Raw genomic sequence first — 27,474 nt, 5'->3', positions numbered from 1 at the left:
CATGAATATGATTCATTTTAAACAAATACTGGAAAACTGGTCAAAGAAATCCAATTCTGTACTTGTTCACATGAGAATTTGTACCATATGCTTAGGATATGAGAATAGGATACATTTATTCTGTCCAGAAACAAGCTTGTACACTGAATCATCACTAAGCCTGGGAATTAATATTTCAACTTCAAATATTCAGAAAAAGAATGTGATTCACAGATATCTGCTTTTACTAAGAATTATTTGAAATAAATATAGGAACATTAATATTTTCACAACCTATTAATAAAACCAGAAATATGCAAAATACATTTAAGAGCTGATGCACAATTGCTGACCAGACATTATATTACATTTTAGTTATTACTTTCAATACACTTTGTTCAAAAATGGATCCTAATATGCAATGCCTGATGGGAATTCACAGACATCTATGGAAAGAGTTTAGCTCAGCTTCTACAGGAAGAGTCTCACAAAAACAGCACTGCAAATGCAATCTGCACTGCCTGGCAATTTAGCAAGGAAGCCATGGGGAGGCAACAAACCTCACTTAAATGTTTACTCCTCCTCCTCTTTCACGTGGCTGTTGGATAACAAACTGCTGAAGCACCAGTGTTAGGTAGGACTTAGGAAGGCAGGGAGCATGGGTAGTGCTGTTCTAGCAGAGTGGCAACACACCTCCTTTAAATATATTATGTTGCTCCCACAGGCTGTTACCAGGCTAACGTATAATAAATTCTTCCTTTTTCCTAAGGCAGCACTATCCAATTCAGTTTCAGGTTTAGCAATGTCCAAGTTCATTACCCAGCTTCATCCCACCACCTGTCCTGTGGATTCTTGCCCAGCAAATTTCCTTTCAGAATTTCGTCTTTTCACCATCCAGTGTGGTAAAGTTTTTGCTGGGAAGTGAATGTTTCCAAGGCTGGAAAGAAAATGGTAGTGAAGCTCCTGCTAAAATAAATCTTGCTGAAGCCAAGGATACTGGAAAATGAATGACTAATGTCTAACCTACTATGTTGGCCACAATCCTGGGTAAAAGAGCTACAGGAATATCCAGAAAGCAATAACCTAGATGATACAATTCTAATCAGGATTTTGGATGCAGAAACAGTAATAAAACTCACCCTTCCCATAATCACATGCAATTTATTAACAACAGTGGCTAAAGAAAGCCTTTTGTTTCTGTGTTGTTATAAGAACTGCTGTGGTATAAGCATGTATTTTAAAAGGCCATTAGTTGCTGCTAAAACATTGGCTTCTCAAATACAGGAATCCATCTCTCAGTTTATGAAAAGAAAAGACTTTCCCAATTTTAAATAATATTTTTACAGACTTATAACAAATCTGATGGTTGCCAGGAAAAGGTAGTTCAGTCTATTTGGAGACTAGCAATTCAGAAACAGATAACAATATAAGGAACTAAGTACAGTATCCATATCATGACAAACTTACCACTCTTTACAAAAAATCTTGTGTCTTGTAAATTATGTCCGTCAAAAAAAATCCTGGACTTTTTCTTCATTTTGATGTAAATTCATGTAGAAATGCCACATGGATAAAAATCAGTATGATTTTGCTGAGGCATGGCACTGTGGAATTGATGAAAGGCTTGAGGTGTATTTGGGCTGGTGACTAGGACATACTCGTGCACACCTGCATAAAACCAACATTGAAGTAGATCAGGCTGCAATTTGGGAAATGCAAGTCAAGTTGATCTTGGAAATTCCAGATTGAAATTTCCTGTCAGGTGAGCAAGTGAAGCACCAGATGACTACAGCATTTCAGATATTACATTCTCTGGAAGGCAAATATGTATACATATACATATAAATGCATACATTACTTCTATCTGGGAAAAAATGAAGTTATATTTTGAAAGCAAAATGCTGTATCTACTTGCAAACCTCAAGGGCTGTGAAGGAAAGAATGTTACAACATCACAGACCTTTCCAGACAGCCCTTTCCTCCTCTGGCCCCCACCAATTCCTACCCAGATGTTAGAGTGCTACCCTCCCACAGGAGAGCAGTCTTTCCTGCTCTCTGTCTTTGTGATGGTTTTCCCACACTCTGCCTTCTGCTCACTGTTCCACTTCTCTTGGACTTGGCCAAGACAATTGTCTGGTCTTCAGACATCCCAGTCCCATGGTCCTTGTTCAGTAGGTTGCTTTTCTTTCCTTTTAACCTCCCAATATTGACACGATTTCTCCAGTCCTACAGGTCCTATCCACTTCAGTCCTAGCTATTCTCTTCTTCCTCTCAAATTTTATAGTGTCTTTTGCCTTCTCCTCTCCCCAGTTTGCTTCTTTGAATACTTTTCATACCTCATACTGCAAGACCCTCTCAGATCAGACACCTTCAGCCTCTGGCTAACTGCCCTTTTCTTTTCCCAGGAGATTGAAATCCCTCAGATTCAAATTGTAGTGTTCTTGTTAGACCTTTCCTTTGCCCTACCTCCCATCTCCTGCCCATTCCAGCATTTTTAGCACCTTGTAGCACCATGGTCACAAGATAAATGCCAGTCACCCACAGCTACCACTGGACTATAATTAATGTGGGAGAAAACTTCAACAGAATTAATTTGCAGTAAGTACCCAGAAAAACATGTTTCATTTATACCCACGAAATTTCTAAAGACATATTGAGTTTCAGGATGACCTTACATGGAGGAAAGGCAGATTAACTAAAAATTCTGCTCCATTCCATAACAATTTTTAAAAGGAACACACAGGCAAAGCAGACAACACAACAGATTTTACCCTAGTCCTGTTCTAGGAAATGCCTGAGCATTCCATTAGAACAATAATTATAAGAAGTGATAATAATAGATTTTTGAGTCCACTGAACATAGACATTTTCAGGCCACAAAGTAAAAATTTGAAAATTTAGTTGCAGTAAAATGACTCTTTTGCCATGAGGAGTGTTTGGCTTACCAGCTTGGACATACTGGTCATTGTGCGTTTGCAAGTATGGAGCTTTAAAATTTATTTTTCATTCTTTGCTTGATTTGTTTTGTCCGTGTTTCTTTTTATTATGTGTCACAGTACTACTGGCATGATGGTAGCATGTTTGAAAGCTCTTCATATTTCAATGCTCTTGACAAAGCCCATCACTCTTCAACTTGTAGGACCTTGTCCAGGCGCTCTCAGAATCATGAGGAACAAGGCCACTGCTGCTCTCAGCTTCTGCTGAGGCTCAAGTACAGCAGAAAACAGACAGTCCTGCTGGCGTCAAAGAACACACTCTCTGCTACTGAGACTGAAGGTTCTCCTTTCTGCATTAATTAGGTTTGTATTGGTGCTCTTCATGAGTCATCCTTGGATTCTAGAACTTTCCACAACACGTGCATGCTGCTGCGCATGGTACACACGGAGTCTACAAACCCACAGATTGTGTTTCCTCTGCTCTGTCAAAGACAGATAGCTACCCATTTCCCCACTAAGATGATAAAACTGTAATTCTAGTGACTGATACAGAGAACTGTTTGAATTTAGGAGAAAAATGTGGATTTGTTGAGGGTGAACAAGAATTTTGTGTAGACATGCTGTTTGATTAAGGAGCTGACTATGATATCAATTATCAGCTATGACTGACTCAATTCTACCATTTCAGATATAATCACCAGCAGTCAGACCTGGCAGCTGTGGTGCATTCCTTTGCAGCAATATAGCTGTGTATAAAATAATGATATTTTGGATTACCCAAGCAGCTGGACTGCAACTCATAGCTGGAACTGAAGAAAGTAATACACATTTAATTTAGAGCAAATCTCGCATTTCAGAGTACACAAAGGCCTCAGTTTTAGCAGAGGTAACCAACATCTTGTTCCAGTATCACTTCTTTTCCTCCTAAAGAAATAATATCTGAGGTCCTGAAGAATAGGTCATAACAACTTTATCAAATGTGCCTGGGACTTTGCAGCCAAAGCCTTATTGAAAAAGAATGAGGCTGATATTTAATCACCATAAGCAAAGCTTTCCTATGAGAAAATCTGTAAGTTTCTCAATCTCTATTTATTCACACACCAAGGCCAAATGATGTCTTCAAGTTAAGATCCTTATAGATAGAATTGATTATTCCAGTGCTTGGCAGCTACATGGATCAATTTTCTTCTTTTTTTAAATTTTTATTTTTCCTTTTTTTGACATATGGAAATGTTAAGTATTGGAAATATTTTGGGCTAGCCTCAAATAAACATTAATTATGTTGGGGAATTCATTAGGTCATTTGAAAAGGATTTTCTTTTTAATGGAGTATTTGGCCTGCTATAGGATATAATGATCTTAATAAACCATGATTGCAAAATGTTAATTTCAGAATATCATAATCAAGTTAAATGATAAAGCCAAGAAGTTCCTGGAGATGTCTGCCTACATCAGTTGTATGTAACAGGCACAGTAACAGGTCATTGTAGAAAAAGGTCTCAAATCCATTTGCAGCTGCTTGGATTCAGCATTCCTGGTGCAAAGCCAGTGGAGCCAGCTTTTCCTCCAGTCCTTTCACTGCAGTGCCTTTGGTAGGAGAGGAATGAGGCTCTACCACAGGCATATCTGCTTTCTCTTATCAGACACCAAAGCAGCTGCAGCCCCAGAGCAGTGGAACCACGGGAGAGCAGATCTGTCCCATCACTATTTAAGTCCCAGGAAGAACAGCAAAAGTGGCAAGGGTAAAATATCCTAAAGAGAGAGAGAAAGAGCAACCTGCTTCCCAACATCGGCTGAGCACTGGCAAGAAGCCAAGGCTGCCAGAGCACATGGAGCGCTCCCAAGGACGACATGGGATGACAATTCTGTGTCTGCAGCCCATCCATCTTGGCAGCACACAGGCATCTGTGCATTCCATGCGCAGGAATTTTTGTAGCAGCAGTTGTAAGGGGATTAAACAGGTGCCTGATTCCGAGGTACATAGGAAGGACATAAAAAAATATAATGATATAAAGTTATGAGGACAGCAATGTGAAAGGAATGAGAAAGGAATAGGGAAAATACTACAAAGCTTTTCAGGTCCTCTTTCCCTCAACTTAAAAGGAATTACTCTGAGGTGGAATCAATGCCTGACAATGAAAATAAGAAAAGAAACAAAAATTGCTTACTCTGGGCAGCATCCATGGATATCCAGATAAAAACTCAGCATTTCCACTGTCTTGTATGCTTCAGATGTTTTCACAGAGGCAAGGATATGCCACGTGTTTTCATCTGTGCTTTCCCTATTGTATTTCAACAGCATTAGAAACTGAATTAAGCTCAAATGGAATTTAAAGCACTGGAAATTTGTCTAGAGAGGATTTAACTATATCTATTAACTCAATGGGACTTTCAGATAGCAAAATAACAGTTTGAAAGTTCCCACAAACAAGCAGGAATGACACTTTAATCTGGGTTCACAACTTTTCTATTTCAAAAAAACACTGAACAGACAGAACACCTTTGGAACAGAATACTTAGTCTAGTCAGGAAACAAAAACATTGTTTTCTAATAACTTAAAAGTGTATTCTTATTTTCATATTTATATTTTTTTGGCCACAAATCCCTACACATTTTATTTTCAGTCAAGTAGAAGAACTTTTGAAAATATACCAGATTTGTTTAATCACCTACTTCAGGCTCTGAAGGGAATGAAACAGCCACAAGAAGACAAGTGACTTTTTTCCTTTCTCTAAAGCAAGTTCATGAAGCAGGTTTTTCACTGGATTTATCTGGAGCTGGATCTTGATATGGCCTAATGGAATGGGTACACCCTCTACACCCAAGATGGAAAGCATAGCACGGAACAGAGGACACATTGTAATGTACCAGAATACCTTTTCAACATATCTCTACACTCCTTGTGGCTTAGGAAAGACAGAGATGGAGAAGCCACTGCCAAAATGCCCCTGGAAGCATTGACCAGTGCTTTGGAGCCTTGTGCTGCGACTGCAGGAAGAGGAGTGCACACATCTCTGCAAACCGGGGTCACCAGGCTGACTCCTCCACTCACTGTCACTTTTTGGATCTTGTCATCAGCACCTGATTGCTGGCCATGCTTTGTTCATATGGCTGTGATAATTTCCTTTCTTAAAATAGTGCTTCAAACTGAGTCTGCACACCTCTTATGAGTGACTCTACAGATTCATTTAGCATCTGCCACTGACTTTCCTTCTCTCTGCTGCCCCAAGTAGCTCGAGTTGTGCTAAATCTTGTAAATCCTTTCTGTCTTTGTTATGCTTAATTATATAGCTGTCAATCTTAAAACACACAAAAGAGGGAAATTTGAAAACATTCTGGGATTTGTATTATACTGTTGAATGAACTGGGTTTTTTCCTATTGCATGGGAAAGACAGATTTAAATGAACTTTTCGCAGACAAAAAGATGGGTGAGTCTTTAACAAGAAAGAAAAGAATTGGCAGGTGTATAATTATTTTACTGCTTCTACTTTTGTTACTTTCCTTCCTTATTGTCAGTCTTCCCCCTCTCCCCAATCCAGTTAAAATAATAATAATAATAATAATAATAATAATAATAATAATAATAATAATAATAATAATAATATTTCAAGCCTCTTCTTTCTATCCTAACTTTGTGGAAAGAGCTACAGCATCCACACATATATACAAAGAGATGCTTTCTCTGAACAAAATTATCTGCTGCTAGCCACACATCTCTGGACATTCGTACTGGAGTTGAGGACTCTGCCACAAAAATGAGCTACATCTCAGTTACAGCAGCTTAGCAAAGTTTGGTCAGTCAATGGACCTGGTAAAGTTGTCTAGCTAAGCAGTTAATCTGCCTCTGTTGCAAGGTAAAATGCATCAGCTTAAGTGACACACAGGACCCATTATGACAGCCCTTATGACAAATGCTAACTGCTATTCCAAAGTAACTTGAGACATTTGCTCCAGTTAATCAAGGGGAAAGAAATTGTCAGGAATGCAACAACTGATCAGAAGAGAATAGTCTGCTGTTACTGCTGGTAAAGAGACAGACAACTGAAGAAAAGAGAAAAATCTTATTTAGCTTGTGCGGCTGAAATCAGACCTGTGCAATATCTGCTTGCTGGGAGGCTTGGCTATGACCATGAAGAATACAGTCTGACAGAGAAAGAGCACATGAATAGGAATGTACACAGCAGGACCACAAAGAGACTAAACTAAAGCCAGTCATGCCATGGGATCAACATTGCTGCTGCTCAGTGTGCGATGCCCACAACAAGCAGCATCATGTGGCTTTGAAAACAACAGCAGGACAGAGGGGCAGTATGGAGACCTGCGGCATCAATGATTGTGGAGAAAGAGGTAAAATGAGCAGAAACACCATTTCTAACATTTACATTGGCATTTCCAATGCGTAAGATCTGACCCACGCAGAGACAAACAATATATTAATATAAACAATATAAGAGACAAATCTCTTATAAGAACATACTTCCTAAGTTCACTCAGAAAGTAATCAATTTGAATAATTTTAATCCCTTTAGACACAAGTTTTCATTTTCTGAACGCTGGTGATATGAGGCACCTTAACATCCAGTCATGTGTTCAAATGTACTGTGCTTTAGGCATCCTGAAAATACAGCACTTTGTGTTGAATTAATAAAATGTTAATGCAGAGGAAAGGTGCAAGTGGAAACCCTAACCTGTTGGAAGAAAGTTACTGTCTTATGGTCTTAGTTTGGCCAGTTTTCCCTTTCCCCCAAACTCATCTGCATGTGTGAAGAGAACTGAGCATAAAACACAAGTGCTCAAACCTTATGACCTTCACAATGATGTTGTGAGGTCTGAGAGGCCACAAAAACCAGGCCTTCATTTGGGATAACATTTCATGTGGTGATTTGGTGTTTCCCCTCAGCAAAGCCTTTCTCTACTCCTGGGACAGGCTTTAAGCTGCATCTTAACTTTCAAAAGCTTAAACTGCTTTCTGACAGCTGCTCATGTCTTCTTCAAGGAACTCCTTGAAAGTTTATTCTTAGGACATTGATTTGTTGCTAATAAAACATAACGAGCTTGTGTTTGTTGTGAGGTAGGTAGTCTGTTTAAAACTATTGCCACTTGGGAGTGGCTGTAAATAAAACATAATTTTTGCAAAGGAGCTGTCATCCAGAAATCATGCACAGAGCCTTTCCAGATGACAAAAACATTTCTAAGACATGAAGGACAAAGATGACTTACAATAAATAAATACAGCCCAGAGAGTGACTCAGAGAAGGCAGAACCAGGGCCCAGAAGGAGAGAGCACTGGCAGTATGCTGTACTTTGTGCCTTGGTCATGAAGAGACAGCAGCTTCCCAGGCTTTATACACCACTTCTCCAGCTATTCTGGCCTCCTTCAAACAGACCAGAACTGACATGCAACCCCTCCTGGCCAAAGTGCCTAACCCAAACATTGATTCTGGAAGTTATTCCATCCATGACTTGATAACAGCAACATCATTATGGTTACCCACTTCTTTCTGTTTGCAAGTTTATATCTGCAATGATCTCTCAAGCTCAGTCTGAAGTCCATCCTCCAGATGTCCCCAGGCACCCTGCAACCACTGCTACTTAGGCAATAATAAAGCTCCCTTTTCTCCCCTTGCAGGATGCTATATTCCCCACACCAGCAGTTTCATTCATCCACAAAACATCCCTTCTCAAATAAAATCCAGGCAATTTTGGAGCATGGTGCTGAGCCACTCACCATGTGCCTGGAGAAAGACATGCCTCACTCTCCCTTGCACCACACTTAAATGGGCAGCTCTCATGGGACAACAAAACTCCTTATCCAAGTCTGCCACCAGGCATTTTTGTACCTCAGAGAGTTCCACAGGATTGTTCACAAAGAACAGTTTAGTTGAGGTTCGTCTGATCCAGCTTAGGACTTTTGTGAGGCACTGGGCCGTGCACTGATGTCCTGTTATAGTTAACTTGTTGTAAGACAGAAACCACACTAGACTCCTGGCTTTGCTCAGTTGCCTCAATAATACAGATATACATATACACATTTAATATAGCACAGAGTGTATAGAAAGTATATACACATACTATATGTATATATCACCTTTCCATACAGTTTACTGTCACAGATACTTGGTTCTTCTGTATCTCAGACAGATCAAGAGGGATTTTTTTCCCCTCAAGGAAGGGGAATATTTGTGTATCTAACCACATTGCTGCTGCCCACTTCACCAAGTTATTGCTTTTATCCTCTCAGCTCACAAAAGTGTACTACCTAGCAAAAAAACCAGCAGACACAGAATTTGGAAAAGAGGGTGGGTAGTCCTCTCATCTATATTGGAAATAAAATCCCTGCCTACTCAATTTTAATGAGTGTATGGATCCATTGCCAAAAGAGAGAAAAAATTCAGATTTATGCTGCTTTGTTTTCTCCTAGTGGAAATATTGAGCTGATTGAACATGAACTTCTAAAAATAAATTTGAGCAAATCCCACCAGTATTGTTACAGACAGACTCCAACTTCTGTAAAGAAACTGTTGGCTTTTCAGTCCCCCATATTTCATGATCTTTCTCCCAGTGGGTGGGAAACACTGTGCTTACAGTAATGCCTCCCATGCTATAGCAAATCTGCCAGCTGTCTTAATGTATGCAAATAGAATTATGTGCTGAAGATTACACTGCCCTTTCTGGGGGCTGCTCTTTGGCTGTGGATGGCCTCTGACTTCTCCTGACACAGCAGGCAGAAAGCCTTGCAAACTGGCCAACAGCTCTACCCAGTCACTTTTAATCAGAGAATACACAGACCTACAAAACCTTACTCCCACCTGAAACCTGTGAAGCATTATACTTTGCAGTGCAGGTGGGGCTACAATGTCAGGAACTCACCCTCCTTAAGGTAAATTTACCATTCAGGAGCCCTTTGCCATGGAAATAAGGAGGCTTACTCTGATATTAGTTACTGAGATAGATTGGAGGCACAACTCTTGGACATTACTAGCCAAGGACCAACTTAAGTATGACAAAGCTGGTTGTTGAATGAAGCTATCCTGTGTCCCTCCTGTACTTCTTATGCTAAGGCATGCAGCCTAGGAAAGTTAAATTTACTTATTTCCTTCAGAAGTCTTTCTTTCTTACTGTTTATCAATTCCATCCAGTGAACACAGTAGGTGTTCACTGCATTTTACTTGTCGTCATGAATACCAGCCACAGCTCTGCCAAAAAATAGCTTTACCCAAGTGAAAATGAGGTACAGTAGAAAAGAAACTTCTGGGAAGCTTTAAGAAGTATTACTGCCCAGGTTAAAAAGGCATCTTCAGCTTATAGATTTACCACTCTCATGCCCTTCTGAAAAAAATGGATTTGTTTGCTTATAAACAACACATTAGGCAGAATATTAGTATACTTACAAGATTAGGCATGCAGAAAATAGCTTCAAAATTAGATTTGTCAATAAATACTTGGAGAACAAGAACAGCTTTTTGGCGATAAGTTGTCCTGGTGGATGTTAGTCACATTTCTATCCAGAGATGAAGGATAATGAAGGTCATTGTTGTACACATTGATTCAAAATGAAGGACTTTTTCAAAGTCACAACCCACAATGATACTGGAGGTGAGCCTTCAAGCAATCTCCCCTGCAGCCCAGGGGCACAGCTGTCAATGAACAACCTGGTGCTCTTGGCACCACGGCACCTTCTGAGGGCAGGCCAAGCTCTTGAGCAAAGACACACCATGCTGCCAATTCTGGCTACATTTCAGTGTGTGTGGAAGCCCTCTTTCTAAACCCCAAGTGAAGTTGAAAAACCAACCTCTCACCTGCAGCAGCTACGACAGGAACTGAGGACGGTTGTGCAAAGCCAGCTCCCTCAAAGCCGCCCACCAGGGCACCCTGGAGGAGGCCTCAGCATGCTTTCATTTCATTGCACCTCCAAAGAGCAGAGATAATGCAACTGTCCAGCATTTACATTCAAGTCACTCTCTTCCACACCGTCCAGAAAGTTTTGCCACTGCCTTTGGTGATGCTGAGTTGCACCTCCACGGCCCTAAACTAGATTCTGTGAGTATTATGGTGCTCATTAAGTAGGATCATCTACTGGTGCTTCTGGACAGGCCCCCTAACAGCCACTGTGGATGTAAATCCAAGAGCACACATCCTGTGATAGATCCATAGGCACACAATGCATACATTTAAAACCAAACCAAACAAACAAAACCCACATAGGCTTGAGAAGCACTCCTTTGAGTCTTTCTTCCCTGTACCTCTTGATAAACATCTCTTTTTCCCCCCTATAACTGACTAGCAGTGACCTTTGCAATATTTGTCAGACCTTAGAATCAGATGTTCAAAAACATGTAGTAAAATTGTCAAAAGTGTTTGTGCTTGCTGCAGCATTGTCCATTCCCTGAGTATGAGTGTGATTAACAGATGGGATGGCTCTGCTCACACTAACGTGCACTGCCTGTGCTTTTACCTCCTCCAGGCTATAAAACTATGATCTTCACACCCCAGCTTTCTGTGCAACTCTGAGGAGTCCCATTTTTCAAAATAGGTCTGCAACTTTTAAATATTTGCTTTTGACATGAAGCTAAATAAATCAAGTCATAAAGCAAGTAAAATGCAACAATTTGCCTCTCTTGTGTCGACAGAGAGCTAAAAGGCCTATGCTCAAAGAGAAGGATGATGTTTTAGTTCTTTTCCCCTAGTGACACAGATATGGCTCTTTGTGTATTATGTCAGGAAAGTCTACCCCAGTCACACCTCATTTAAAATGATCTGGACTATGAAATTCAAATTGGCTGCCAAGGGAAGTGCAAAATCTAGGATAATAAGTGAAGCCCTCAGAGCTCATGAGGAAAGCATCAAGTATTTGGAAAATAAAAAAAGCCCAAAAGATAGAGATTCACTCTAGACCCATGAGGAGGAATTACCTTTTTTCCTCAGGGTTTGTCCTTGGCATCAGCCATAGACACCTGATGGAAATTTTGCAAGCTTTTCAGAAAACACAGGGGACCATGATGTTTGAAATGAAGGTTGCCCCACCTAATGCTTGTCCTCCAGTGCCATGATTTAGCACATGTACAGCTACAGCAATTGACACCTGAAAGCAACCAAAATGCAGATTTAACTTAGTTCAGGTCAGGTCACTGATAGTTGAATTTGGAGGGAAATATCTATGAATCATTAAGGCAATTATTTTCATGTAAGACAAAATCCTGACGGGTTCACACAGTCCTTTCTCAGATAAATGTCGATCCTGAAATCACTAGAAATTTTAACCAAAATTATTTGACTTTTCAAATACAGGGGCCATGAAATAACCACCTCTTCAAGGTCTGATTAAATACTTTTGCCTTCATTGTGTTCTGATTTTTTTCCATCTAAATATCACAAATCCTGATATTTTTCATGCATTGCCTTTTAGAGGACTAACAGATCTTGCCATTAGTGGGAAGGAGTTTAATTTAAAGCAATATAAACAATGCTGCACAGCTGAACTAAAAGAAGTGGCAATTAAAATGCATCTGCTATGATGGAATGCATTTTAATAAAGATCTTCAGAATGACATTAGAAGTCATGCATAAAGTTTTATTCCTTATGCATGGAGTAACATCAGAAATAATAAAAAATCTTGGCAAAAACAGGAAACATGGCATTTGTAAGCCTGATGGAACTATGGTATTGCAAAAATTTTTATTGCAACAACAACAAGACAAATATCTCTCCTTGATAGCCTTTTTTCATTTGAATCAATTTAGTCTAAATTTGCTTTTTCTTCTGTTAAAGGTCATTCTTTTGTAAAGTGATTTTTATAATTGTTGTCATTCTAGATCATTTATGTCAAGTTTTGGCTAGATTAATCTTGAGAGCATCACTCTAATGGACGATTAGCTAATAGATTCATATAACCATTCAGGCATAATACTCCATCAGAGGACTGTCTACAGCACAAAACAAATATTAGGCAGAACTTCCCGCCTTTAGGTGTGCAGCTATCTGTACTGATCTCTACTGCAAGGTCTTTGAATGACTGCTGTCACCCTACTGAATCATTCTGTCCATAAATTATTCTCCACAGATTTTTTGCTTTGGCTGTGTGTATCAGAAACAAGGGATTCTTTGAATTGTTCTGGGAAGCAGGCAAGGACAAATATTTCCACAAGGTTGAAATGGTCAGCTGGTCCTCTGAGCTGATTTCCTGTTTAAGTATTTAACCCACAACATAGCAAATAGGAACTCCAGGAAGGCACATCAAAAAGCCAAACAAAATTAAATCAGCACACTCTGCCTGCCAGCTCTCTTCCTAACCTGTGTGTATTTGGCCGAGTCTACCAAGTACAGTAGCTGAGTGTTCAGTGTGAGATGTGAAATTGTGGTATGACAAAATTCTCCCGGGATCCGAGAAGTTGCCACAATCCTGTCCTCATTTATGCTATCAGCTCACTGGATGTCAAAAAAGGCATTCAGTCTTTCTGGGGCTCAATTTCTGATGCCATTTTTGAGAGTATGACTGTGCCTGGGCCCAGAGTTATCTGTGTTAAGCCTTCAGAAATCTCAGTTTCTGCAAGGTTTTGTATCCCCTCTGAAGATGAAGTCCCCTGCTCATAATTGGTCACCACCTGGTAATCTGTCCATTGTTTCAATTGCACTGCAGATGTGCATCCAAGGCAAATACACAGGGAGGTATATTCAAAATTAGCATTTTTCTTTCATATGTAAAACCTGGAAATTAAAACTGCTCCACTTTAAACTGCACAGAGATGTTTTGCCACTTTTTACTTGATTTCAGAGACAAACTCATTGGAGCCAGGTAACTGGGTTTTTGTGGAAAGGTTTTGGTAGCAGGAGGGGTGCTACAGGGCTGGCCTCTGTGAGAAGACATTGGAAATTCCTCTTGCAGCTCTGAGTGGAGCTCAGACTGGAGCAGCCTGTTCCAGAGAGACTGCAGTCTGTACAAGGGACCCACAGTGGAGCAGTTCAGGAAGAATGCAGCCTGTTGGGGAAGTTTGGGAAGGACTGTTTCCTGTGGGAGGGACCCCAAGCTGGAGCAGGGGAGGAATGTGAGGAATCCTTCCCTGAGAGAGAGGGAGCAGTACAGATGATGTGATGAACCAGCTGCCAGAGGAGGTAGAAAATCTGAAAGTGAAGCTGTGTTTCGGAAGGAGGGAGGAGTGCAGGAGATTTGGTTTTAGTTACCTTAATCCTACTCTGATTTGACTGGTAATAAATTAAATTAATTTTCCCCAGGTCAAGTATGCTTTGCCTATGACAGTAATTGGTGAGAGATCTTCCCCTGACCCACAAGCTTTTAATTTTATTTCCTCTCCGCTGCCCAGTGAAGAGGACAGTGACAATGTGGTCACGGTGTGCACCTGCTGTCCATCCAGGATCAACCCACCACAAATAGAAAGATTGAAAATAACATGCCATGGTTCTCTGAGTATTAGGGTAGCAATTTCTGGCCACATATGGAGCCCTTGTGGTGGCCATTAGTACAATATTTCTTATTGTACTCCATGCCCTTATAGAGGGTGGATCAAGTGCTAGCTGAGGCAGTTCCATGTTTAAAAAATCCCCCAAAAATTTACAAGGACACTGATGACCCCATTTTCAGATTTTTACCATCAAACTGCACCGGGCACTGGATTAATCCTTAAGCAAGTTAAGAGCTCAGTTCAGCAATGACTTGAGCTGTAAATCAGCAAATAATCTCACTGAAGTGAGCAACACCATTTTGTGCTCATGGCTATGCACTAAGCCAGGCACTTGATCCCACCCCTATCAGAGCACACACTGACATGCCTGGCTTTATGTGCTGGGCCCAGCCTTCCCATCAGCAACACTCTACTGTCAATCAGTGCACTTGGATGCATGACTTTTTGCTAACCTTATGAAATGTCATTTTTATTTTTTCTACTTTAAATTCTGTTATTTTTTTCCACTCTGCCTTCTGGTTTTTGAACATTGTGAGAGCATTTGGCACATGTTTTTTGACTTTCCCAGTAACCACAAGGGTTCAAATCATGCTATTTTTGGTTATAGTGGTGTTTAAGTGAAAACCGGGGATCCTATCCAGTTGCCCAGTTTCAAAGGCTGGGGTTTTAAAAAAAGCAATAATAAATGCCTGTGATGAGATCATGACATCTGACAATACAGGGAGTGATAGCTGTGAAAAAAGAGTTATTCTCTGTCACACTGGTAGGAGATAAAATCCCAAAAATTTATTAGGGACCACATATTTTGTTGCCCAATATTTCACAGCTACCACAAAATTCCCCTGGGGGAGAAGGTGGGCTGTTTCTGACCCTTTGTATGGCCATATTTTCTCATTTATTTTTCACTTCCCTTCCTTCTAGCACCTACTGAGCCTGTTTCCCACTTTTACATTAAGAAGACTGAAGAGTTATCAAAACTTCACCTTCCTGCCTGTCCATAACCGCATAAATTCATCAAACCCATAAATTCAAGGCAGCAGTGTGTACATCCTGTCTGAATGTAAAGAGCTTTCAGCTTTCTGGACATGTTGATTGAGGGGACTCTTTTTTCTTTTTCTTTTTCTTTTTTTTTTCTTTTTTCCCCTACTGGACTGAACGATGTTGAGATGCTGCCACCTTCTGATAGACACTTGAGCTGCCAGTGGGCTGCAGAAGCACATTCCCCCATTTCCTCCAGACTTGTAAGTTGATTTATACTGATCCTCAACTGCATTGCTGCAATATATAACATGACAAGTTAAACGCAGTGCCTGCCAAAAAATCTTGATAGGCTCAGCTTTTGTGCAGAGGCACTTGAAAAGACCATTACTGCTGCCATCCAACTAAAGTATGCTCAATATTTTTGACAGTGAATTATCTGAACAGCAGTTTATCTCAATGTTCACTTGGTGTTATAACAATTTAAAGATTAAAAAGATGGGAGAGAGAAAAAAGAAATAAAAGGAAAACCTGTTTTTTCAACTACAGAAAAGTGGAATTACTTTTTCTGTGAATTTTAGATCCATTCTGTACTTGCTCCCAAATGCATTTCAGAGCACACACATATCAGTGGGCTGATAATTAACATAGTTGTAGATCACATTTTTTGTTTTTCATTTGTTGTCAAGATCTTATGTCTTCAAAAATCCACCCATGGTTGTATCTTCTCAGAGATATCTTGTGTGGGATCTTCAAGGCAGTGGCTTCAAAACTGAACCAGGGAGGAACAGATCTGAGTTTCCCATCTGCCTCTCTGTAAGACCTGTGTCCTGCTCTCTGAACCTCTTTAGAAGATACAAAATCAATAGCTGCATGACTGCTGCAGTGATACAATGCACAGCCCCATCTCAAGAAAGCATCATTCTCACTCACTCCTTGTTTTTTGCAGCTTTATGCTCAGGAGAGCAGAATATGTTTTCCTCCACTATATTTCTGTAGACCAGAAATCACCTCTGGTTGCAATGCCAAGACTGTCCTAAGACCATTCTCAAATCTCAAATTTGACAAAAAGATCCTTTTGCTTATTTATCTGAAAATAAGTAAACTTTTCTAGCTTAAATTCATTATTTAGGAGATAAAGATTTGAGTCAACTAAGATGTTTTGTAAACTCTTGTAAATTTCATAAAATTATTCTGGCTTCATAATTAAAGTAATTGTTGTAATAATCAGAATATTTTGGGCATTTTCTAAACCTAAGGCTTTGATTTAACAATCTACAATTATTTGGTAATCTTAGTTTTCAAAGATTGTTAAAACTTCAGAAAGTTTTTTTTTTCAGTTACACTGAAATTGTCATGTTTGTTTTCTGAAAGTCCAGCTGAACCAAAAAACCATCTTGTTTTCTACTGAACACTCAAAAGCACCTTGGCCAGAAACTATCAGGATTAGTGGCTTCAAGGTAAAACATCCCCAAACCCAGAAAACTCCAAAGCAAGTAACGTGATGGGAGCAACACCAGTGTGCCCTCCCTGGCTGGCGTGACATGGCCAAGGACAAAGTCAGGAGGTGCCAAAGCCAGCATGGTGCCTCAAAGCTGTGTGCAGGAAAAAAGGGGCTAAAGCAGAAACTGGAATGTGGGCTTGCAGTGTTCCTTAAGCTACTGCGAAGAGGTTTGTCAAACCCAAAGTGGAGGGCAAGTCCCATGTCATTTGGTTTAAGTTACTTAGGCAGGATCTGCACCTCTATATTTAGGGGCCCATAAATCAAAAGGAGTGGCAGATTACTGGCCTGAGCTACTTATTATGATAGATGCCAATCACTTTGATATTTAAGACAAGAAAGTTCAGCTTCATTTCATGTTGGAAAGTGTTTCTGGTGGAGAAAAAACATTTCATGTGAGTTAAACAAAGCTCACTACACCAAACTATGCCAGGGTGTCTTTATGCATTCATACATGAATGTTTCACTCCTCCAGCAATTCAACACTTTCTTTCCTCTACCATAAACATTACTCTGTTATGTTATAATTCATTTCACTACTCTACTGGATAAAACTGATCCATTCTTCAAGCCATTTGTGGTTCATTTTCCTAAGTAGTGACGTATTAACAGAATCATGAGCAAAACAAGACAACAAACTTTCATGTATTGGCTATATTTCTTTGGCCACATTAAAAGTACACCACAGTGACCAAAACCCCACACTTAATGGCAGTGCAACACAGAATGATTTAATGATTTTTCTGCAGGTGAATTATCTGAATTAGGCTCCATATTCTGGCCTGGAGGAAAGCTTTCAGCAAGAACTGAGCAGGAGACCTGACAGCAGCTACAGAGAACTAGTGAGGAAGAAAAATTCTCTGATGCATTCTAAGAGATGTTGTGTCACCCGAAATGAAGGCACCTGTTTGAGTCCAAGAGAAAAAGATGAAAAAGATGAAAGAAAATAAGCGAGGCATATTTACTTGAACTTCAAAAAAATTGATCTTATCATGGTATGAGAACAGGAGAGTGTAGAAACTTCTGCATCCTGATCCAAATCACTGTGAAATTATGTTTTCAAAATAAAAGTCAGTGATTACTGTTTCACAGATATAAGAAACATCATGACAGCAATGAGTAGGCATGATAAAGTAGGTCAAAATTTCTACTGCTCTCTGCAGGCTATGGCAATTCCTTGGGGTCAGTGGACAAGGAGAGACCCTTTCTTTGTCAATACTATATCATTTCTGAATTACACTTCAATTGTACAAACTGTGTAGTTTAGAAAAATGGTGGCTATTCCACTGCAAACCAGATGACATTTTAGAAATACGATTTGACACGAGTCTTTCTTTTAAGAGTGAGTTCCTCCTTCTGCTAAAGGCTGTGAGAAATTCCCACCCATGTCACTTAGTATTATCATATCAGCTCCACCTTCCAGACCCTTAGCCATCTTGGTACTTATGGCAGCAATATATGGTGCTGTGACCTACAGAGCTGCTACGAAACTAGTTTAAAAATTGTGCAAGAAATACCCCTGGGGTTTTAGAGAAATGTTTTAATTAACTACAGTCAAATGGATCACAGTCTTTCTATTTCCTAATCTAGCCATGTTATAAATTATTCTCTACCTTACCAGGGATCAGTCTGAGTGAGGCAGAAAGAGAGGTTCCACCAGGGCTTTGTGATCATTTTGAGCTCGGATGCCAGCCAGCCTCTGACTGCCTCAGGGATGCTTTTTTGCCCATCACCCCTCAGCAAGCCTCCACAGAGGAGTTCATATCCTTCAGGCAGTTCCTTTCTTCACAATGTGGAGACACAAATATCTTCTCCTCTTCACCTGGTATTTCAGATCAATACCTTGTCATTTCATTCACCAGTTGCTACTTTAGCCTGTAGTGAATTTTCTGGGGTGTTTGTGCTTTTTCATAGTTTTCTTTTTTCTTTTTATTTTTTTAATTAGTATTTTTAGCTCATTCCTTCACCTTTCTTGCACAGCAGTGATTATCTTCAGTGTAGCTCTCTCCTAACTCCATATATCATTTTATTACCAGAGATTTCTTAGAAATCAACCTTAGCATTCTGAATAAAAACACAACCAGGCCTTTGGTTTCTGGAAAGTGCTGTTCTATGGGGTGTCAGAGTACCACAACAATGAACTGCTGTGTGATCTGCAGCCGGCCTTTGCTCAGTGCCTTGAGCAGTATTAGCTCTGTTTTCTGATTTTCCGTTTGGACCCTCTTTGGGTGCTGCATTTCTCAAATGCTGGAACGTGTTGCTAGAGTGTAAACATTGCAGTACCAAAATCAGCTGCTCCTCCATCTGTAACTATCATTTAAACATCCCATTCCTGCTATGCAAGAAGAAGAAACATTGGCAGATTTGAGGGGCATCGTTAGCAGTGCACTGCTGGTAAGAACTCCTTGCATATTGCAGCTAGAGGTGGGAAAGCACTGCTCCAGGGAGCGGTCCCTTCCCACAGCCATGGCTTCTGCAAGTGTCAGCCCATTCCAGCTCTGGTGTTTTGCTTTTTTTTTTTTTTTTTTTTTTTTTTAAATTAGGACACATTGTGCTGAGAATTCATACTTAGGAAATGAAAATCAAAGTTGCTGGACATGTGTGAACCTGGAGCCACCATCACAGGTTTGTGTGCAAAGGGACATGGCCTCATGGGCCAAAATGTGAACTAGGTTGTTTTCGTCCTCTTTACAGAAATCAAGGTAATCAGTCACCTCCTGCTCCTCAGTGCCTTTTCTGCTCATGGAATGTGTCAGTCCCTTACTACCCTTACTTTAAGAGAAAAGTTAAAATCATTCAAATCACTGAAGAATCAGGTGTTATACTGAGGATAGCCATGAAAGTAGGTTGGGAAGTAACGTCTAGATGTCAAGTTTCTGACAGAAAACAGATGAGAAATGCAATGGAACACAGATATCATTCAGGCCAAAATGCTGTCCATATTGCCAGGAAAGTACTTTGAAAGAAAAATTGTTACAAAGATTATTTTAAACTTAATCTTTTGTCTTAGGCGTGTATGGGAAGAAAGGAGATTTTTTTAAGCTTGAAAAAAATGTTGTATTAAAACATTATGCTAACCTTTGACAGTACTTCCAAAATCAAATATTTTGATCTTTTCATTTGCGCAAATTTTACAAAATGGATGACTATCCTGAAATATGTGTTCTGTGTTGTATAACTTGCTACTATATTTTTTTAAATTTGTTTTTGAGTGGGTTTTAACTTAATAAAACTGAGGAGGTTCTACCAAATTTTACTTGAATAAACAGAACTTTCATTTGAAAACTTGGGGGAAAATAATACTTGAAAGAACCATTCATCCATGCCTATGCAAACCTTCACTCCATCCACACTAACAAGCAAGAGGATGCCAATGTAGAAACACAGGCACTTGGCTCTAATCTGAGTGAGACTAAGAGGACAAACAGTTTTTTGTGAGGAGAAGACTGCCCATGAGGCATTTCTGTAGTACAGATGCCTATGCATACTAGGGTGAGCAGCAAGAATCTGGCCTGCTTATTTGAACAGCAGTAAGGTAAATACAAAAGCAATAAGATAAAATACTATTAGTTTTTCACTGCTTTCCCCCCCTTTCTTATTAAACTCCACTTTTCATTTTCTATTAAGGTCAACTGGGCAGGTTTTTCTGAAACTCCTATATGTTGAAATGTAAATAAAATAAACCAAGGAGGGACATGAAAAGAAATGACTGGTCCTAATGAGTGTAAGTTTATACTCTGCGCTACAGAGCCGACAGGAACATCCCACAGGCAGGGTCAGATACTGAGGGGGGGGATGTTTACAGCCCCACTGACATCAGCTGAGGGCTCAGCCTGGCTGTGGAGCCTGGTTTCTAGCATGGCAGTAAGCGTCGGCACGCTGCCTTTTGGCCGCTCTGCGGCATCTGCAGAGCTGAGACGCTGCTGCACAGAGGTGGCTCCAATGCCTTCCCTTCTCCGTCCCTCGTGATGCAGCACCCAAAAGGATCAACAGGAAAGGATTTGTGTGGCTGTCCTCTTCCTCCATCAGGCAGTGAGAAGGAAGGGGGAGAAAGGAGGGGGAAAGCCCTTCATCCTCATGCGTTCCTCTTTCTGCCAGCAGCTGATGGGGAGTTGCCACCAGCCTTCCCATTAGAAGTTTACAGAAAAGGTGAGCTCATCTCATTTGATTAGGACTGTCACCATCAGACAGTGTTTGCAATTAGTCCACGCCAACCTTATTCAGGCTTTGGATGCCTTTCAGCAGCGAAAAAGGGAACACTTGAGCTCCATTGAATTGGAGCGTGGCATCTGCTGCATGCTGGGGGGAGAGGTTGGGGGTCAGCGCTTGATTTTGATAAAGCGTGCCAGATTAATTGTCTTCGGTAATCCTGTTTGTCATGGTAGATGTGCAGAGAAGTCTTTGTGGCACAGCCTGACATATGGGCTGGCCGGCTGCTTGCCTATTCAGTCCCTCCCAGCACATGCTCTTCACAGTTGGCCTAGTTCCCAGCGCCTTGTTTTCCCGGGGAGCTAGCCTCCTGCGCCTATTCAGCTGGCCCCCCGCTCCACAAACAGGCTCCCCCAATCTTCAGGCCTGTCTGGGCTATTCAAAGTGATTGCATTATTCAAAGAGATCAAGAAAGAGAAGGGGCGGGAGGGGTAAGCAGAGAGGGGGAAAGAGAGCGGTGCAATTTGGAAAAGAAATAAGCAGCCATGTACTTCAGGCAGAGCTCTTCAGGAGGCTGATTATAGTCCCTCTCCAAATCTGAATCTATCGTGAAATTATACCCTGCCTCTTTTGTAAAATAAATGCTAATAAGAGGTAATTTGGACCCTGCTGATTATTAACTTCAGTGGAGATGGTCTTTTTACCCCATGTTTTGTTATGAATTCTTGGACTTCTCCCCCCTGTTAGGATCCATGCTCCACAGCAGAGGAGGAAGCAGGAGAGTTAAGGAGCAGGACAATTGTGGCATGACAGAGGATAGGGGAGCATCTAGCTGGGCAGACCAGTCTGGAGTTACTGAGAGACCACAAGTGGATCAGTTTCCTGACAATGGATCCAGCACACCCGTGTTCCCACAGTGTAAGTGCAGAGTCAATCCTGCAGCTGTACAGCCACCTTACAACAGCTTGCTTCCCCAGGGAAGGGGAGAAGGGAGATGGTTCTAAGCTGATGTGAAAACGAAACAGAAAGAAATAGCTGAAACTACCCTTACCTGGGTTTCTTAAGTGCTATTTGATTATACATTTAATTACACATCCATATGTTTAACTTTACAAGAGCTCTTAGGATACATAGTGTCTAGTTTGTTTTTTTTTAAATGCGAGCAGCTTTGGAGAGATGCTGAGAATTCAGTATGTCAGTCAAGCCCTGGACTTCTACAGGCCATAACCTAATCTATTTCAAAACCCATCTTGACTGGGCTAGAGTCAAGTCTTCTGCCAAAGAACAATCTTCTAAGTATACGTGTAACATATCAATAGGAAAAACAACAAGCCAAACCCAAAAACAACCAACCAACCCAGCATGAAAAAAAACCCAAACAACATCCATCTTCAATTAGAAATAAAGCACACAATTTCCTTCTGTGTTTTTTTTTTGGTTTTTTGTTTGTTTGCTTGTTTTTTGTTCTTTTTTTTTTTTTGCTTTTTTATGATTCAGAGAAACATCAGAAAGAAACAGATGCTGCTGAAATGTATGTCCTGTATGAACATGCAGAGAGCACATAAACTGCTCTGACCCAGAGTGCACATACACCAGTTATTTCCTGTACCAAGGTGGCATTAGTGTGGTGTGATTTGCATGTGCTGTATGGTCGTCTGGCAGATCTTCACCGTCATCTGCCACATTTCAGCCAATATTGAAGAATTCTCTAAACCTCTGACTGATGCACTACTAAAATTTGGTATAGTGTCCTGTAAGAAAACAACAAAAGCATTGAAGAATGACAGGGAGTATCTAAGTTTAAAAGATCTTTCTTTGATATTTTTTAAAGCCAGTTTTACCTCTCTATGCTTCTCCCACAATGTCTTTAGCATCACCCTCTCCCATTGCCCAGAATTTTCTGATTAACAGCTTGACAAATCAGGTCCTGGCTTCTCCTGAGCCCTAGAACTTCAGGCAAGCTCATCACAGTCACATGCTGTCGTCTGCAAAGGCTCAGCACCACCCAGATGAATTCAGTTTAACATTAAGAGAGCCTTTGAGGCCATTAGGCTTTTGCTGGGTATGTGCTGAAGGAGAGGGGTGGCATGCTCAAGTCAACAATCTTATTTTTAACCACAGTTTAGTTGTTGTAGCAGGAGGATAGCTCAATTTATTTTTGCAACAGTGTTGGTATGTCTCTTAGAGATATACAAATCTTCATCTTCAATAGTGCCACTTTTATGGTCAACTGAAAAAAGGGATTTTTGTAACTCTGAATTTATTTGTTAATATATCTGCAACAATATAGGTTATTTCCCCCTAAAAAAACCTTCAGAAATCCTATTTGTTGCAGTCAGATTTATTGGAAAGAGGAAAAGCATCCCAAATATTCATGTTCAAGGCAAGTGTTTTCCAATTCCCTGAGAAACTGTAAGTTTCATCCATCCTTGATAAAATATCTTGATCTAACATTTGTTTGTGAAGACAATTATCAGAGAAATTAGTAGAACTTCAAAATTTGGTTTTAATGCTTCACACCAACAAGTTCATTCAGAAGACAAAATTTTACATGACCATTGCGTTAATTTTTTCCCATAATTTCTGAGAAAAATGAGAAAAAATATCAGCAAATAATCCAAACTGAATTGCTATCATTCAGTGAATTTGAGTCAAGGTGAAGTGGTCACAGCACCAGCCCCCCAGAGTTCAAGAAACATTTGGATAATGCTCTCAAGCACATGAGGTGGGGTGAGATTTGTGGGGTGGTCTGGTGCAGGACTAGGAGAGCTTTTTTTATAATCATCCTTGTGGGTCCCTTCCAACTCAGGGTAGTCTAGGCAATTTTAGCTATTAAAATTATTCCAGTTACATTTTAAATAGAAGTGAGTAATTTAATCAATACCTTAAGCCTTTCTTAAGAAAGAGGGAGGAATCTTCTTTCCTCCAGTGTCTCTGAAAGTTGGCCATAGGCAGGTGGCAGCAACAAATAGGAGTTTCTAATACCAGCCATCCCTGATGCACATACATCTCCCTTTTCTTCTTGTTTAAATCCACAAAGATTTACGAGGAATGAAACATCTTCTTGCTTTAGGGATAGTTTGAATGATATCAGTATTTTTAGCAACAAAATGCACAGCGAGAGATTCTTCAAAGATTAAAATAAAGTAAAAACTGGGACTTTACTTGTGAATTTAGCAAAGTCCTTTAATACATTTTGAGTAATGCTTGCCATGTATTTTGATGGGAACCAAGGGCAAACTTCTGACTTACTGTGTGACCTAATACAGCACACATAGAAAATAGCAGGGAAGGAAGGGAATGAGCTCATCAGTGCCCTCTAACTTGCAAGTTAAGGCCAAATGTGCAACATTAACAAACAGGAAGATGCTATATGGAGATATACTTCACAGCATCAAGCAGTTTTTAGAAGAAGATGGTTGGAAGAGATTTGAACAAGGTCACCTCTCAAAAAATAGCTGTTCTCAGTGGATAAGTAAGTCATAAGTAGTGTGTTTGTGTCCCTGCCACCTTCTTAATAATACTGTTTTCCTTCATACCTTTTGCAAAATTAATTTTTTATTTCTACAGGGAATAAACAAAGTTCCAAGTCCTTCCTGGGTTCTTGGGCTTATTAGTTACCAAAACCATCCAAAACCTGTAGTTGAACTGGGGAACACATGCATGTCGTTATGTTGTATGACACTGATAGTAAATGAAAAACTGTAACATGTATGCAGTGAAGGGTCATTGACATAGCAAGAGCCTCAAGAGCAAGAGTTACTAGAGACACAGCTATTATTTTCTGCTTTTCTCAGTACGTCTACAATTCCATTTCTCTGTAATCTTTGAAAAAATCCAAAAGTAAAAACAGGAATTGAAATGAATCAAGTCCCTACAAATCACACTACCTCTTCTACTTTTTGACATTATTACTTAAGTACCACACCAAAGAAAAACTAAAATTATATTCCAGCCTTATGACGACTACATCAGTTGCCTGACATCAGGTAAGACCTAGTCATTTGCATGATAAAGTCCCCAATGAAGACACAAATAACTCCCTGTATTATAAACAGAATATACCTTCTGTATCTTCATGAAAGCAATATGTTTTACAGTAATTATATGTATTTTGTATTTTTACAAGAAGGAATAAATTTGGACTGACCCAATTCTTCATTACTGTGAATCTATATCCTTATGAGTAGCTAAGAGAAATGCTGCTATCCTGATATAGGACATTCACTACATTCCTGCTTTGGAGACTGAGTATATTTCTGTATCTTATTCTATACCACACTCTTAATGTCCTGTATGGAATGGGGTAATTAAACAAAGAAAATTAAAGTAGAACAATCAGAGTGCAGGAGAAGCTTTTCCTAAGCAGGGAATGTCCTTTCATTCGTATCACTCACAAGATTACTGAGTTAGAGAAGAACAAATTAATCTCAGCACACTGTTTTACATTCTTGTTCATGCCTCCATTTTAAGGTCAAAAATGTCCCAGTCATCTCACTGAACGTGTCAGGAGTGAGAGCAGGTCTAGGGCTGTAAGGACACATACCTTTGACAAGGAGCACAGTTGCTGTTGCTGAGACTTCTCCCTTCTCCTTGGGTCCCTGTGAGAGCAGTGCCCCCTGATCAATCACTTCAGGGTGAGTCTCATTGTTCCAGCACTTGAAAAAAAAAACATCAGAAAGATTTACAAAATATACAGGGTTAAGTAAAGATCCAAAAATGATGACACACACAGTAAATGTCAGCCTAACGTTCTGCCATGCATTTTTAAAAATAATCCTGGGACAGAAACATGTGTTTTGGGTTGGGATTCACATCATTTAACTTCAATAACCTAAAAGTCAAGTGCCAGACTAAAGCTCAGTTTTAGAGCACACAGAATACCCAGGAGGAGCCACCATCTTCTCCAGAGGGCAATTAGTCCTGTTCTAAGATAACCGATCTCAGGTTTAACCTCTGGAATGACGCTTCCTGTATTAGCTATGAGGGATAAAAGTGGGTAGTGTAGTTCAGATGGATACATTCCAGTATAATGAAAACCTCCTTTAGTGTTACCAGTGGAATTTTTTCAGGCAAAAGACATTAGGATTTTATCTGACCGTTGTTATTACACACTTCTATAATGCTGTGCGACCATAATGTTCTCCATAGTTCATAGAATAGGATGTTATTCTGCCCAATAGGGACTTGATATTTTCATGGATGCAGTTTTTACTTTAAAATAAGCTATTAAAGTAAATTTTCATGCGCTTTTGTTATTTGCTAAAAAATAAAATTATTCTCCACAGAAATGGCTCTGGTTTAATAAGACAGGTTGCAGTAAACCTGTTTGCTCTGGTTTGATAAGACAGGTTGCACCATTCAGAGGATTATTTCGGATAAACTGACCAGCCATTGTAAATGCTTTCCAAGAGGAAGAAGTGAGAACAGAGGCCCCACAAGTCAGAAAGTAATGCTAATTCCTCTGTGTTAGAAGACTACTGAATCTGCATCACCATAAAATCTGAAGTGCAATTAATGTGACTGAATCAGGAGACATATGCAACTGAGTATTTTTTCCTTACTGATATCCACCCTAATACTGGAGTAGGCAATAGAGTCTTTAAAGAGTCAAAAGTTGTCCATTTATTGCCAAATTATGCAAAAAAACGTGGAGTGCATAAAGATTCTGTCAAGCTAAGAGAATGTTCACATGTAGAACAAATCTTACCAGTGATCAAGGAATCTGAAAAGAAGAATTTATCAGTCTTTTCTGGACAAGGTCTCTTTTAGCCCCCAATCCTTTTCTTTCTGGCTTCTCTCTTTCCCCTTCCCCCTGTCTCTTCAAAGCTTCCAACCACTGTCATCATTTCCCGTGTTTGCAAATGGATAAGCACAGGGCCCTGCTTCTCAGAAATGCCCTGCAATCAGCTCCCCACCCCCAGCCACTGTGCACAATGTCCTGGTGACAGGTGGCTGCTGCTTTCTATAATTCTGGATACAGCTCCACTCAGACTCAGTGGCCTGTAAAAAAACCTAGAGCTTATGAAGAGAAAAAGCTCTGGCTCTGAAAGTGCTGAGACAGGCTGGTACGGGGACTCAGTACAAAAAGCATTCAGCACAAAAAGCCAAACCCAAATGAAAAGAGCTGCTGCCAGGATCATCACGAGGTCCTCTGCTGCACAGATGTCTACTGAACTAAGCTGAAACTGATGAGTCTTTTATCGCAGCCCCCACCCCCCCTCCCTGTAGATACCCACAGCAAGACTCAGCTGCCTGGCTCAATTATTATTATTCCAAGGGACACAGTATATGTGATAGACATACGACACTCAGAGAATTAAGCTCAGAGAGGACTGTCTGGCAGAATTCCTCTTTCTTTTTTTTTTTTTTTATTTCCTTTTTTTCTTTCTTTTTTTCTTTTTTTTTTTTTTGTTTTGTTTTTTTTTGGTTTTTTTGGTTTTTCCTAATCCGCAAGAAGCTCATTAGTTAGTTACAGGAATGGAAAAGATTTGGGTGCACTATGGCAGCA

At 40.0% G+C, this 27,474-nt stretch overlaps 1 long non-coding RNA gene across 1 annotated transcript; it reads right to left on the bottom strand.

Annotated features, from left to right (window-relative positions):
* Positions 1 to 283: 283 nt before the first annotated feature.
* LOC113458556 (uncharacterized) lies at positions 284 to 27,081 on the bottom strand. Its single transcript, XR_003378910.2, has 3 exons — positions 26,674 to 27,081; positions 25,510 to 25,621; positions 284 to 1,647 (listed from the first exon to the last, which is right to left on the bottom strand). It is a non-coding gene; the product is annotated as an uncharacterized LOC113458556 (long non-coding RNA).
* Positions 27,082 to 27,474: the final 393 nt, after the last annotated feature.

This window comes from Zonotrichia albicollis, chromosome 1 (genome assembly GCF_047830755.1).
Source record: "Zonotrichia albicollis isolate bZonAlb1 chromosome 1, bZonAlb1.hap1, whole genome shotgun sequence".
NCBI lineage: Eukaryota > Metazoa > Chordata > Aves > Passeriformes > Passerellidae > Zonotrichia > Zonotrichia albicollis.
This window is presented reverse-complemented; position numbering and strand designations above follow the sequence as displayed.